The sequence below is a fragment of the Biomphalaria glabrata genome, chromosome 17, assembly GCF_947242115.1.
Source record: "Biomphalaria glabrata chromosome 17, xgBioGlab47.1, whole genome shotgun sequence".
Lineage (NCBI taxonomy): Eukaryota > Metazoa > Mollusca > Gastropoda > Planorbidae > Biomphalaria > Biomphalaria glabrata.
In genome coordinates this window covers 13194342-13209397 of record NC_074727.1, presented here as the reverse complement: position 1 = coordinate 13209397, position 15056 = coordinate 13194342, and the positions used below count along the sequence as shown (strand labels likewise).

At 37.9% G+C, this 15056-nt stretch overlaps 1 protein-coding gene across 2 annotated transcripts in view; it reads right to left on the bottom strand.

Moving 5' to 3' along the window:
• LOC106055553 (putative thiamine transporter SLC35F3) overlaps positions 1-15056 on the bottom strand; it is a 70197-nt gene that overhangs the window by 49230 nt on the left and 5911 nt on the right. The gene's annotated exons all lie outside the window — the stretch shown is intronic.

Here is a 15056-nt window from a genome sequence, read left to right as displayed (position 1 = left end):
GTGGCCTAAGACCGGCCATGCCCCCAAGTATAATTTTTACTCAAGAGCGAAGTGACCTGTGTTACCTAATGATTGCTGTGGTCGTGTGGTATTCGCTATAGACTGTCGTTAATGGTTTCGATGATCCCTGGTTCAAACCCGCTGTCTTCACCGTCCTGCTGGAGGTTTGGGTTAGGATCATAGGATGTTTTAATTATCTTCAAAATCTTACAAGGAGCATCCGAAATATTTTAAATGTGTTGTATTGAGATTCTATCAGATAGTTTTAAAAGAAACTGGAACATCAGGAGAATCCAGGTCTCATGAAAGTTTAAAAGTACCTGGCCATTGTGTTGGCCGAGTAAAACCGATGGCCAGTGAATCTCAGAGAACCACAGAGATACCCTTTTTAGACCGAAACGATTGCATCTTCGTCAGCGCTTGATTTATCTATTGGTAACATAAGTTAATGCTTAGTGACCCCACTTTCTTGTGGGGGGGGGGGAATCACACAAATTAATTAAAAAGTGCCTAATGTTGATTACAAGGGGGCCCATATCTCAAGTAGCTAAGGGCCTTATCAAGTCTTCATCCGGCCCTGCACATCATATGCAGACAAAGCAATTGTCTGTCGGGGATCAATGAATGCCTTGTCTTCGCCGCCGTCTTTTTTTGTTGTTGATAAAATGGTCAGCTGTGTCTCTGCGAGTATCTTCTATTTGTTCTTTAGGTCAGCTGTGTGTCTGGGAGTATCTTGTATTTGTTCTTTAGGCTAGCTGTGTGTCTGGGAGTATCTTGTATTTGTTTTATAGGTCAGCTGTGTGTCTGGGAGTATCGTGTATTTGTTCTATAGGTCAGCTGTGTGTCTGGGAGTATCTTGTATTTGTTCTTTAGGCTAGCTGTGTGTCTGGGAGTATCTTATATTTGTTCTTTAGGTCAGCTGTGTGTCTGGGAGTATCTTGTATTTGTTCTATAGGTCAGCTGTGTGTCTGGGAGTATCTTATATTTCTTCTTTAGGTCAGCTGTGTGTCTGGGAGTATCTTGTATTTGTTCTATAGGTCAGCTGTGTGTCTGGGAGTATCTTGTATTTGTTCTTTAGGTCAGCTGTGTGTCTGGGAGTATCTTGTATTTGTTCTTTAGGTCAGCTGTGTGTCTGGGAGTATCTTGTATTTGTTCTATAGGTCAGCTGTGTGTCTGGGAGTATCTTATATTTGTTCTTTAGGTCAGCTGTGTGTCTGGGAGTATCTTGTATTTGTTCTATAGGTCAGCTGTGTGTCTGGGAGTATCTTGTATTTGTTCTTTAAAAACATTTCTTGTACGTGCATGCAAACGTTTTGCAAACAATCTAGCATCTTCTCTTCTGAGAGGAATGTATCTTCCATTCTCATTTCCTTGTTTTGTTTACAAAATACAGTCTGCTGGTTTATAAGGCGGGGAGAGGGTGGATCGGTTGACCTATGGTCAGATCGCTAGAACACATAAAAAAAAGTTAGTTTATGCCTAGAGACAGACTCGTGACTTGACAAAAGTTAAATTAGAGTTGGCAACACGAATCAATAACAGCGGGCGTGATGCTGTGATGAATTAAGACTTACTGTACATGAGAGAGAGAGAGAGAGAGAGAGAGAGAAAGAGAGAGAAGGGAAATAAATGGAAATCACAGAAACCCTTACCACATTTCTCTCCTACACCCACGAATAAGAGAGAGAAAAGGAGAGAGGAGTTTGAGGAGAGAAAGAAAGAGAGAGAGAGAGAGAAAGAGAGAGAGAGATAGAAAGCAAAACAATTAAAAACATTGATTCTGAAAATAAACTAAAGATTGATTCAGTGATTCATACAGAAAAGTTAATTCAAAATGTTTATACGAAATAGAAATGACGTTGGACTCACGTTTGTAAAGGAACGCTCTGAGTGATTTAAACATGTGTACTCATTCCTTGACAGTCAGTCTGAGCTGGTAAGAACAGAGCGAGTTACAACAACACATCTCATTTTTAAAGTAACACATCATTATCTTACAGTAACACATCATAATCTTACAGTAACACAGATTACTCTTACAGTAACACATTACTCTTACAGTAGCACACATTACTCTTACAGTAACACATTACTCTTACAGTAACACATTACTCTTACAGTAACACATTACTCTTACAGTAACACGGCTAAATGCTGAGTGTGTTTTCCATATAATTATTACTTGTGATTACCATTTTGTAGATTTAAACAAATTCAAAAGACTGAATTGTGTGAGGTCTTATAATAAATACAGTAAAGAATTTATTTAGTCAGCGAGGCAAATTTTACGCTGATACCCACACACATATCCATGGTGCAGTAGCTAACAGTGTCCTGTTGATTATTATATACTCTTTTATATACTTTTATATACTCTTTTTTTTCTCTTTCGCCCTCTTTTTACTGTTTAATTTTCTTCCTTTCTTTTTCCTCTTTCTCTCTTTCTTCATATTTCTTTCTTTATCTTACTTGCTTTGTCTCTCTGTCTATCTCTTTCTCCATTATTCGTCTCCCTTTTAACAGAGATCCTCTGAAATTGTTCAATCCTGTCTTCTACACTGTACACAAATACGCTAAGAAGGTTATAAATATAGACTTAATAAGATACTTTTCATTCAAGACTAAAGCCACAAAAAAAAATGCTTTTAAGACATAAAGAAAGCCCCCCAAAAGTTGTTGATTCGATAAACTGTCTTACGCCAGGCTGAAACATGGCGGTCTTCTCGTCTGCCCACCGACACAAAAATCAATGCCCGCGTTCAATGACTTCTGCAAGTATATCACATTGTTTCTAAAGGGTTTTTCTTCTGTAAACACGGCCAAGTATGTGTTTTATTAGCGCTAGAGTCGTCTCGTTTTCAAAACGACTCTTATTCGTCTACAAAGCTTTGATAAGGCATTTTTTTTTAGAACGAGACTAATTGCAATGCCTTTGATTCCGAAGATTAAGGATGAGTGCAGTGTTTCACATGACTACGCAAACCCAGATGCGACCAACATATTTTCCAGCATCTCGTGCTGACAAAGCCGTTGTCCGCCTTCGGTCTATTTAGGTTTATTTTTTTATGTCTGTCTTCAATAAGGGCTTTCTTTTGGGTCTCAAATGTGTATCACGCAGCCTTTGTGATACCTGTCCAACTGTTTCTTTCGGAGGCCAGCTGCTGCCAGCTACTTTTCTCTCCGCCAGTGAGGGCGAAATGGCGCCTGAGTTGATCTTTAGAGCGCTTATGGGGGAAGGTCACCATTGTTACGCCGTCCTCCTTTAAGCTCGCCAAAGAAGATATGCATGCGGTCGTCTTCCATGCAGGATAAGTGTTTCACAAAATGTAATGTCGAATCAACCCCGAGTAAAAAAGTGGCTACCTCTCAAGATTGCATGGTGGACTGTGCGCACAATACAGGACAATGACGTGAACTACTGCCCACTGAGGAGATCTGCACTAGTGACAATGGGACTGTCCCGGCTGGGAGTGGACATTGATGACCTTAGTGAGGTACGTCAATGATCACTCACAGAGTGTGGAGCTGGTTACACTCTCTACTTGTCCGGTAGAGGCCCCGAGGAAAAATAGGCAATCTGGAGTAGGCTTAATGATAAAACAAACTATCGCCAGAACGAGACTAAAAAGTTAGAAGACAATGATTTAATTAATAAAACTTCATTCAACGATATTAAAAAAAAAACAGCTTTTTGGCGCACATTTTTCTTACAGAGAATAAAACTTTGGTGAATGCAGTACTTTATTTATTTAGTTTCGTATAAAGTCAATTTGTTTGGCTTCAACTGCACTCCGACCAAAATTTTGTCCACCTTGTATATTGTAACCTTCATCCACCATTAAACACAAAAAATCAACAAAGTAGACCTTGACCTATGAATTGGGAAAGCAAATCTATTAGAGATTTTCACGATGAACTTTACAATGTCTTGGACGCTAACTGTAGCCAACTAAATACTGAGCTCTAATTGTAATAAAATCTTAACGGGTTGATCTTTGTAGCCAATCTCCTCTATTTACCGCTAGTTATAAGTCATAGAGTGAACGTCTAACGCTTGGTTCACGTTGAATGTATTTTCTACTACGTACGTAAGAGCTTAGACAATTGGATTCTGCAGTGCTAAAAAGTGCACAGAAATAATCAAAAACCTTTCAAAAAAATACCTAGCTTAGCGACACTTTGAGTTCCGCCATTAATGGAAAATATCCAGTAAGACTTGCGCATCAAACAAATTGTGATTTAGATCTACTTCATTTACTTCTAAGTCTACCATCAAACTGTTTGGTAGTTTGCGTTTAGTTTAATGGTAGGAGGCAATAGATAGTCTTTATTAAAACCAAAAGCATATCCCTCGGCTATAGCAGATAAACATACCTTAAGGTACACCTGTGCTACTACTGAGGGTTGAAAGTTCTAGCCATCGTTCCCCCACACACCCACCAAATCAGCCAACAGATTGGCGAAGGGGGGGGGGGGCGACATAGTCCAAAAAATAGGTTTAAATAGACAATAACTTTATATTATTAACATAAGGAAATAATTCGTATATAAATTGTGTGATTTCTCTACTAAAATTCGATCGCCCCTACAGCCCCCCCCCCCGGATCCGCCAGTGATGCATAGGACGTAATAATATTCTCTTTCGAAGAAACGTCTGTAAGCAATAAGAAGATAAATAATTAAATGTTTCCAAGAAAAAAATTCATAATTAATATTTAAAATTTCAGTGCTTTACGCATCCTTCTAGAAGTTTCTGAACATTTTAGGCCAGCGACATAAGGTTTAAAATCAAATATACAAAATGAAATAAAATTGTGCAGATACAGGCAGTTCCCGAAATATCTAATTATAGATTAAAATCCAAAGAGACTTACAAAAATGAAAAAAAAACAACACTAAATAGAAACCAGTAACCTTAAGTTCGATCAAGCCCCGAAGAAGTCTTTCTGGTCCGGAAGCGTCTAAAAACCTGGCCAGAATATAAAGATTCGATAATTTGACAAGGACGAGACTTTTAACTTTTAAAATCGATAAAAATAACAATATCGTTGTGCACCGTGTGTATCTTTTTAGCGGCCCCCGAAAGGGGAAAAGCCGCCTGTCCGTCACGTTTATATTTATTGAAAATCCAAATTCATGATATTTTGTAGTTTGCCTCGGCTGTTTTATCTTCTGGAAGCGAACTGTGTTTCTTTTTAAATTATAAATGCAAGCCGTTTTTTTTTCTCTATAACATGCACCATTTTAAAAACTGTTTACTTTCAATATTAAAAAGTAGGGGAGGCTACATTATGAAAGGGAGCAATCTGTCTGTAAATTTTAACTACATTTATGCCAACGGTTTTATTTTCTAAAATATTGTTTACCTATATATATATATATATATATATATATATATATATATATATATTTATACACACTCACAATGTGTATTCTGTTATACGAGCTATTAGCAAATGACATTATATGTTCATTTTTCTTTTACATTTTATATTTTCTATTTTTAAGTGAGGGCGAGTGCATTTTGTATAAACATAATATAGAACTTTTCAAAACGTACATTTAACCAGCAGTGTTTAAGGTTATTTACTACCACGGCACGTGGGAATATACCGATACCTCCCGTACAAGTCGCATAGTATAAAAATAAAGAGTATTTTAAAATCAATTCCCTCCTCTACGAAGCTGACGATAGCCTGTCACTTCTCATTCTATGTATTTCTTGTCATGTCTTAATGTCCTATTACTGCAAGGAGCCTATCAAATGTGTATTTCACAATCCAGTTCTTTTTGTCGAGTGTAGCAATTCCCACTGAAGTCACGTGACGTAATATGTAAAAAAAAAATTTTCATCAATAACCCAAAACAACAACGTATTACCCAAATGTAATTTTAAGATGATTTACGATTTCTGAAAAGAAAAAAAAAAACTCTACCGGTGAAATCAAAGTTTGTACTTTTGATCCATTATAAAAATAGACAAAAATTGCCAAATTTCAAGGGAAATTGTTAGAGCATGTCCTTCATGCAAGCTGGGGCGGTGTTCCTTTTAGGTTGAACAAAAATTTTTTATTCTATTGTTGGCTTATTTTTATTAAACTGCGTTGTTTATTTTCAATATTTTTTTTATCGACTAATTGTTGATCAATAAGTTTGTAAGCATGTTCGAATTATCTAAACTCATTAGGAGTTTGTAATTCTATAAGCAAAATAAAAGTAAAGCAGTGTAGACTGGTTCGAATTACACGCAGTTCAATGTCATATAAAAATGGGTCTTACAAATAATATACATGTAATAAGATGGTTTAAACATACCCGCAGGGGAAATAATCATGACACTTCAACAACATTAATTGTTAGGATTTTTTTTATTTCGCACTTGAGGAAATTACGTAATACTTTGACGTCATCTTAACTTCGATTTTGGACGTCACTTTTTAATGTAAATACATGTATACAGAAAAAAATTGTTTGTCTTTTATTAATGTGATATGAAACTGAATGTTTTCATAGGCTCTCTCTCTCTCTCACGCCAACCGATATCTAACAATCGATATATACAAAATCCCTTTTCAAAGAAAATAATACAAAGCAAATGTAAGGGAAGAACTCCGTCCTTAAAATTATCTACCAATAATGTACAAGCTATTTCCATTATTCGATATCAAACAAAATAACTAATTATCAATTATTATTTGTCTAATTGAGCATTTTTGTTCATTGATTCGTGTTTTGTTAGATACAATAAATAATTGTGTAAAGTATTAACTTGATCGGAGAATGCGTGAGGGAGAAATAGCGCTAACAGTTATTTGAGCGGACATAACCCAGCAAATTTAGCCATTCTGCTAGTTTCCATTGTTGCTATTAATAAAATAATGAATTACCAGTAATTAATTATCTAATTGGTTACTTAAAAAAAATTGATTTTTGTCTTGTCCATGTCAATGAAAAAATATGCGAAGTTTCAGTTTGATCCTAGACTGGGTGCGGGAAAAATAACGTGTAGACACTTTTTACCAGTCAGACAGAGTACATTGATATCAGCTTTGTAAAAACCCATAATGCATTGTTCTTTCAAAGAAATTTTAGGTACATGAAGACATATTACTGTTAAATTATATTGTACTTATCATTCACGTACACACACTGGAAACGTGTGGGTCTCAAAGTTTCTCGGTCAGGCTGAAGCTGTGCAGAGTGTTGAGAGACTTTGTCACCCGCTGTCCGATTCGATTTTTCTTGTGCTCATAATGTATCGACACCATTTTGAATTTTCAATGCAGCATCGTGTCTTGTTTCCGAGCCTTCGAACCAGTATTTGGCCATCAAGCTGGATGCGAATTCTCGTATTATCTCCTCCCACTGCTGGCGGATCCAGAAAGGGGTTGGGGGGGGGGGTCCTAGGGGAAATCACCACCCCATTGGAAGTCAGTTGAATCTAGTATGAGTCCAGGGCGCGGCGGAGAGGCCAGTAGACTTTGATACCGGAGTACAGAGATGATACATCAGTAAGGTTATCTACGGTGAAGCATTTGTACAGTCTGTCTTAGGTGTTGCCAAATGTACAGTGTTGACCGTGATTTATAAGACATTAAAGAATTATGTTATTTGAAGCCCTGAGTTGCCAAGTCCTTTGAGTTGGTTGTGCTGTGCGGTGCAGTGTTTGCAGAGAGCCTGGATATGGAGAGTCGTTACGATAAATTCTTTAGTTCACTATGATCAGGTGGTTAAATGTTTGAAAAAAAGAAAAACCCGATTCAAAAGTTTTGCAATATCGATGAAATAAAAGGTCTTGTATCTGGTTTGCATTTTTTATAATGGTGTCTGCAATTACACCAAGAGTTTGATAAAATCTGGTGTCAATCAATCAAAGTTATCCCACTGATATTGGTTGGATACACCTTTGACGCTTCTCTATACATATTCTAAGTTTATCCGATTCTTCTGTTCTGTGTGTTGGCGGCTCTGCAGAGAGTCTTGCCCGCACTGTCTTGGTCACGTGGTCACGTCAACAGTAATAAGAAGCTCTATTCCTACGTGCTAAGTATCCAAGTTATTCTCGTGGTGCGTGCTATTATAAGGTGCAGATCACGTGGTTTCAAATAAACGATTTATCTAGAATCTAGGATACTGAGTCTGCAAACGACCTCGCGTGTATTCTGACTTCTCTATGGCTGGACTCCACTAACACAAGTGTTTCGTGATTTCCTACGATTTCTCAAATCCATTTTCGCCTATCTATGACTTCTAATCGATGTGGCTAATGTTTTTATTGGGCATCTATTTAGTGTCTTCACCCCAGGGCCGGTCTTAGGCCACTGCAGCCTACGCGGCCGCAGTGTTCCCAGCACTTTCATAGGCCCCGCGCTAATTCTAGGTGTATAGGCCTACTATTAAATTAATCCATTATAACATATATTACAGGGTTTCCGCGGCCTCCTGATTTTCCACGCATTCATGGAACTCCTGAAATCATAAAAATCTCCGAAAAAATAGATAAAATTGTCATATTGGGGTGTCATTCAATTACTTGAGGTCATTAATTCACGAAGATAAATTGAACAATTAGGCAACACTTGCTTTTGAGCGCGATCTATGTAGGAAACAGAATTTTGATGATTTACTGTATGACTTCGCTACACGCAAGACACGTAAAGTTAATTTGATCTTTATTTTGTACTTAGTAAAGAATCAATAAAATGCAAAGACGAATTTATTTTCTAATTTAAAAAATCTTAATTTTCACTTATTATCCTTATCCTTACCCACAGTGAGCCCCGCGCAATCCGTTTCGCATAGGGCCCCGCAATAACTATTACCGGCTCTGCTTCGTCCACCTCTTTATAAATCACCTTCATTTCCTTTCTTGGTGGTCAATTTTGGAACCTATACTACTTGACTTGATATACTTTGTTAATGTGAGTGGTCGTGTCTTAACTGGTACAAATATTCTTCCTCTAGTCGCTTGGTCTCAGTTTTAGTTGTTTCTTTCTTTGACAGCACCATCTTGATTAGCCTCGATTCCAATTTTTGCAAATCTTATATCAACTTTACACAATTCTTCATTGTACATAACAAAACATGAATCAATAGGAAAAATTAACCAATTTGTTAGTGGTAATTAATTATTTTGTTTGACAGTGAAATATGGAAATAAATCCTAAGATTTTGATATATGTGGCTTTAAATGTGGAGTTCTTCCACCTGTATTAGATTTTTTTTTTTTCAAAAAGTAGTTTCATACTTCGCTTGCTCCAAGTACTGTTTCTGAGAGTCTTATGTGACTAATGAGCTCTTACTTTGCTCATTCCCTCACGAGAACCACTCAGAAATGTGATAACAATTCCTTGCTCATTCCCTCCCGAGAACCACTCAGAAATGTGATAACAATTCCGCCCCAACCAGAACATACTGCAAGAATGAATGTATCATAGACTTGTTTGAAACTAGCTCCCAGCTGAAACACACTTAAACAAACTTCCTTCTTGTATTTATTCATTGATTATCATTGAAGTCTAAAAGGGAAAAAAAATGTATGTGAAATTGAAGATACTGTTTCCGGTTTAGGAAGTTACGCTGTCAATTTTGTCTGGAGTGAAGCTTTAGAAATCAAGTCTTAGCAAGAATTTGAAAAATAGAAACTACTTGAAAATTACATTTCTCATTCAGCCAATCTAGCAGGACATTTCATATATGCGGCATGCTTAAGCATTCTACTGGCAGGCCACATGCCTACAGCGAGATACAGATGGCTGAAATAAGATTTAGGCATTGATGTTTTGATCAAGCACATATGATTGATTGAAAATAATAATTAGAATCATATATACGGTGCTGTCGATTATTGCTGTGGTTCTATTTTTTAAAAAAAGGGTTACAAATAGGTAATAAAAAATATGCAGTATTTTTGTGGTTAAGACATGAATGCATAAAATAGATCTACAGACTTCATTCTATAGTCTACAGTCTAAAGTCTACAGTCTACACTCTTTAGACTACCTTCTACAGTAAACAGGATGGAAGGAGCCTTTGAAGCTCATTTAGCCAAGACCTGATTTTGGCTTGAAATGGCCCTAAGCTATTCGTGATATAGGGACCCCAATGTTTTGCTGCTTTTTCTTCAAAATTGTAGCAAAAATCCTTGAAAAGATTTTTGTTTTGGTGCCACCTAGCAAGTGGAGGTACCTAACCTATAGCTTATGCTGCCTGTAGGTAAATCCATCACTTCATTCAGTAATCCTGGAATCCTGCTAATGCATCTGGTAGGTTAGTTTTGAACGTATGTCTTTGAACCAGTGTCTAGTTACAAAAAAGCTGACCCTACTTCATTTATAAGAATATATTCGATTAACGACGCAATACACAGAGCAGTCTTGTACTGATGACTTTAATCATCAAGAGACTTTCGTGAGGTGCATAATTATTTTTAGAATGTCAATAATTCTGTTCAGCTCGAAAGTTAGATACCACGTGGTCTATATTTAGCCAATAGAGAAACTGCTAACGCGCGTCTGTTCAACGTAAACTATCTTTGACGAAATTTATCTCTAGAAGTTTCTGTGATTGAAGTACTTCCCCCTTGCCCCTCAACCAGTCTAAGTAAGGGAATGGATCGATGGTGACGTCACGGCCCGAGTTAGATTAGAGAAATGAGGTCCTCTCGCTTGAGCAGCAGTTCACACGTACATACTCACGCCTAAACTATCACACACACACGCACACACGTTCAAATCAAAACACACAGACTCACACCTAGATACACACAGTAGGCGTACCACTCACGCCAATGTAATATAATATTTGGTTTGGTTGGGATGGGGGGAGGGGTACCTTGATATATATCCAGTCAGGATCACAGGTCCAATACAAGTGCAAAGAAACAATCTAACGGGACGGATTTAGTCGTTTTCATGTCTGGGCGTACCAAAACAAGAGACACTCACTGTGTCTTACTTCTCTTGCATTGCAGACACTGTGTCTTACTTCTCTTGCATTGCAGACACTGTGTCTTTAACTCTTTGCACTCCTCTCTCCCCGCCCCCCTTTGGTTTGGGTGATGCTGTTTAGTTGTTTTTTTAGCTTCCAAATAATTGATTTGGTGTGATACTTCTGGGGAAACGATTTCTTTTTCTTGGCTGCGACCAATAAGTAAACCTCAGAGGAGGAACGTTGCCAACTTTAGTTTTCAAAATGATTGAAACTAAAATCTTTGAAACAAATGGCTCAAAGTATTGCTGTAACTTAGCCAAAGAACCTCAACGAAAGGATTATAGAACGTTTAATCATCACTAAGAAACTAGATCTAGCGCCAAACTAATCACATCTCAAGCGTCCTAGTTGATTTATCTCTCCGTTTCTCTATCGTGTCCCATGGTGCACAATATCGCGCCAAATGACAGTGCGCAATGTAGAGTCATAACAGTATTGTATTTGCTAAATTATCCTGGAGGATAAAATCTTATATATCTAAAGATAAAAACACTATTATCAGAGTACATATTACAACATATAACTTTCTTTTGAAATTAATGTATACTTTTATTGCAGATTTTCATTTATGGCGGAACAACTATCAAAGTTAGCTGTTTGGTGTATCCGGTGTAGAGATTATAGGGCGTGTTCAAAGCTAGGTTTTTTTTTTAGCATACATTTTCTAAGTTCTTCCGTTTATGGCACAAAATGATTTCAATATATAAGAGTTCTTAGCCTTTTTGGTACAAACTAATAAAGGAGAGTTGATACGAAGATCATAAACTGTTGCTAATTGAAACATTGTTAGGACTACGGCTTGGTTCTTTTAGAATTAGTTGGCGACAGTTGAAGCTCAATTTAGTTCATTGACATTGTGAAGTTATCGTGAAGATATCCAATAACTAGACGGGGGAGTTTGTTCGGGATGTGAAAGAGTGTGAGAAAGTGTGAAAGAGTGTGAAAGAGTGTGAGAGGGTGTGAGAGAGTGTGAAAGAGTGTGAGAGGGTGTGAAAGACATCAATTGATTACCACATCGTCCCACTCTACCCTTCCCCAGTTCAGCCTCTGAATATATTTAAAAAAAATCAAAGCTTAGCTCCCAAACTTTGTTCCGCGGAACCCTAGTGTTCCCCGAGGCCTTAATAATAGATGTTCCACGAACTACTGAAATAATTAGCCAGTAGGCCGCCGCGTGACTTACATCTCTCTAAAAAAATAAGCAAAGTTTTTTGCTAAACACTCAGAATGTGCGAAGTGTTCAGTGTTTGGGAAACACTGCATTAAGTACAATTAATCAATTAATTTTTATAACAAAAGCGTTTATTTTTTAAAATTAATTATACAGACTGAGGACCACTGTTCTGCAACATGGACAAACCGTTCAGTGAGATGAACCTGTTATCGTTCTAGCTGACCGGAAGCTCTTTTACTACTCAACTACCATTCAGTTCCTGCTTTCTTAGACTTGAACCACTAGGGTTCATCTCGAACACTTTTTTATGTGACTGTGGAGCCCTATTTTGGAGAGACACTCCCGTCCACATATGTCGCAGGTTAAGATGGCTTTCGCTTTGATGGTAGAGGCGCCGGGCATTTTTCGTATGGCACGCTTTTCTTCCAGAGCTGAGGCCCATTTTTTGTCATTGTCATTTTTCTTGGTCACCGTCTCTCTCCATCTAGTGCGGGGTCTAGCGCTAGTCTGCCTTGTTACCACATCGCTATCAGATGATTAATTGCTTACAGATATCTGCCCTGGCACATCTGCCCTAGTCTGTAATAACGCTGTCAAATGGAGTAATCGGAACTATCTCCTTTTCAATAATACGTGCTCTATTATCATTGGAGCAGACACTTTTGAATTCTTTTAGCAGTCCGTATCACGTGATGATGACTAAATTTAAGTATCAACTTTCATCCGCCACCAGGCTAGCCATCAGGACATACGCCCTTTCTTAAAATATACAGTTTTCTGGAAAAGACAACCGGTCTGGGACTATCTGCATAAATATCTTTGTCTATCTGTCATGTCAGCTACACAGCTAGTTACTAGATGTAAATGTAGGCAGTTTCTTTCTTCCCAGCACGGCTCAAATCATTTTGTCAGAAAATCGTGCGCTCATCTATAAATACATAAATCACAACAAAACTTTAGCCTTTAGTACTCAGTCTTCTCTCTCTCACTCTCTCTCCCTTATTTTACGAAGACTAAAACAACTAAGATAAGATTACAATGCCGGTATTGTACAAACCCATTAGCGAATTGTCAATATCTCTTGCGTAAGACCTTGATATCACTTGGTGCACAGATTTGTTTTTGTTATGTATTTCTTCATTTTTTTTTTTTAAATAGTGTGTTATATTTGAATGGGGATTGAAATGTTCTAGAAATACATTGGAACGACACAAAGGAAAAGTTCATCGGAATCTGAAGGAACACTTGAAACTTGAGAACCACAAGGAAGTCTGTCGTAGTGATACACAACTTTCACTCATGAAAGTTGTGTGGTAGCTGAGATGATAAATGGGGGAGTGAAAGTTGTGTGGTAGCTGAGATGATAAATGGGGGAGTGAAAGTTGTGTGGTAGCTGAGATGATAAATGGGGGAGTGAAAGTTGTGTGGTAGCTGAGATGATAAATGGGGGAGTGAAAGTTGTGTGGTAGCCGAGATGATAAATGGGGGAGTGAAAGTTGTGTGGTAGCTGAGATGATAAATGGGGGAGTGAAAGTTGTGTGGTAGCCGAGATGATAAATGGGGGAGTGAAAGTTGTGTGGTAGCTGAGATGATAAATGGGGGAGTGAAAGTTGTGTGGTAGCCGAGATGATAAATGGGGGAGTGAAAGTTGTGTGGTAGCTGAGATGATAAATGGGGGAGTGAAAGTTGTGTGGTAGCCGAGATGATAAATGGGGGAGTGAAAGTTGTGTGGTAGCTGAGATGATAAATGGGGGAGTGAAAGTTGTGTGGTAGTTGAAATGATAAATGGGGGAGTGAAAGTTGAGTGGTAGCTGAGATGATAAATGGGGGAGTGAAAGTTGAGTGGTAGCTGAGATGATAAATGGGGGAGTGAAAGTTGTGTGGTAGTTGAAATGATAAATGGGGGAGTGAAAGTTGTGTGGTAGCTGAGGTGATAAATGGGGGAGTGAAAGTTGAGTGGTAGCTGAGGTGATAAATGGGGGAGTGAAAGTTGAGTGGTAGCTGAGATGATAAATGGGGGAGTGAAAGTTGTGTGGTAGTTGAAATGATAAATGGGGGAGTGAAAGTTGTGTGGTAGCTGAGGTGATAAATGGGGGAGTGAAAGTTGAGTGGTAGCTGAGGTGATAAATGGGGGAGTGAAAGTTGAGTGGTAGCTGAGATGATAAATGGGGGAGTGAAAGTTGTGTGGTAGTTGAAATGATAAATGGGGGAGTGAAAGTTGTGTGGTAGTTGAAATGATAAATGGGGGAGTGAAAGTTGTGTGGTAGTTGAAATGATAAATGGGGGAGTGAAAGTTGTGTGGTAGTTGAAATGATAAATGGGGGAGTGAAAGTTGTGTGGTAGTTGAAATGATAAATGGGGGAGTGAAAGTTGTGTTGTAGCTGAGATGATAGTTAGGGGATTGAAAGTTGTGTGGTATTTTAAATGATAAATAGTAGAGTGAAAGTTGTGTTGTAACTGAGATGATAGTTAGGGGATTGAAAGTTGAGTGGTATTTTAAATGATAAATAGAGAAAGTTGAAGCTAGGTAGTTGAAGGTACACACACACACACGCTGGACACGAGTGACGTAAAGACGTGTAGTGAGCTGTAATGTGTTGTCATTGTTCCAGATACAATCTCATCTAAATGTGTAATGTGTTGTCATTGTTCCAGATACAATCTCATTTAAATGTGTAATGTGTTGTCATTGTTCCAGATACAATCTCATTTAAATGTGTAATGTGTTGTCATTGTTCCAGATACAATCTCATCTAAATGTGCAATGTGTTGTAGACATACACCAACATTCAAGTGGATAGCTGTCTATCTTGCTGTCTATCTAATGTCTATCTAGCTGTCTATCTTGCTGTCTATCTAATGTCTATCTAGCTGTCTATCTAATGTCTAT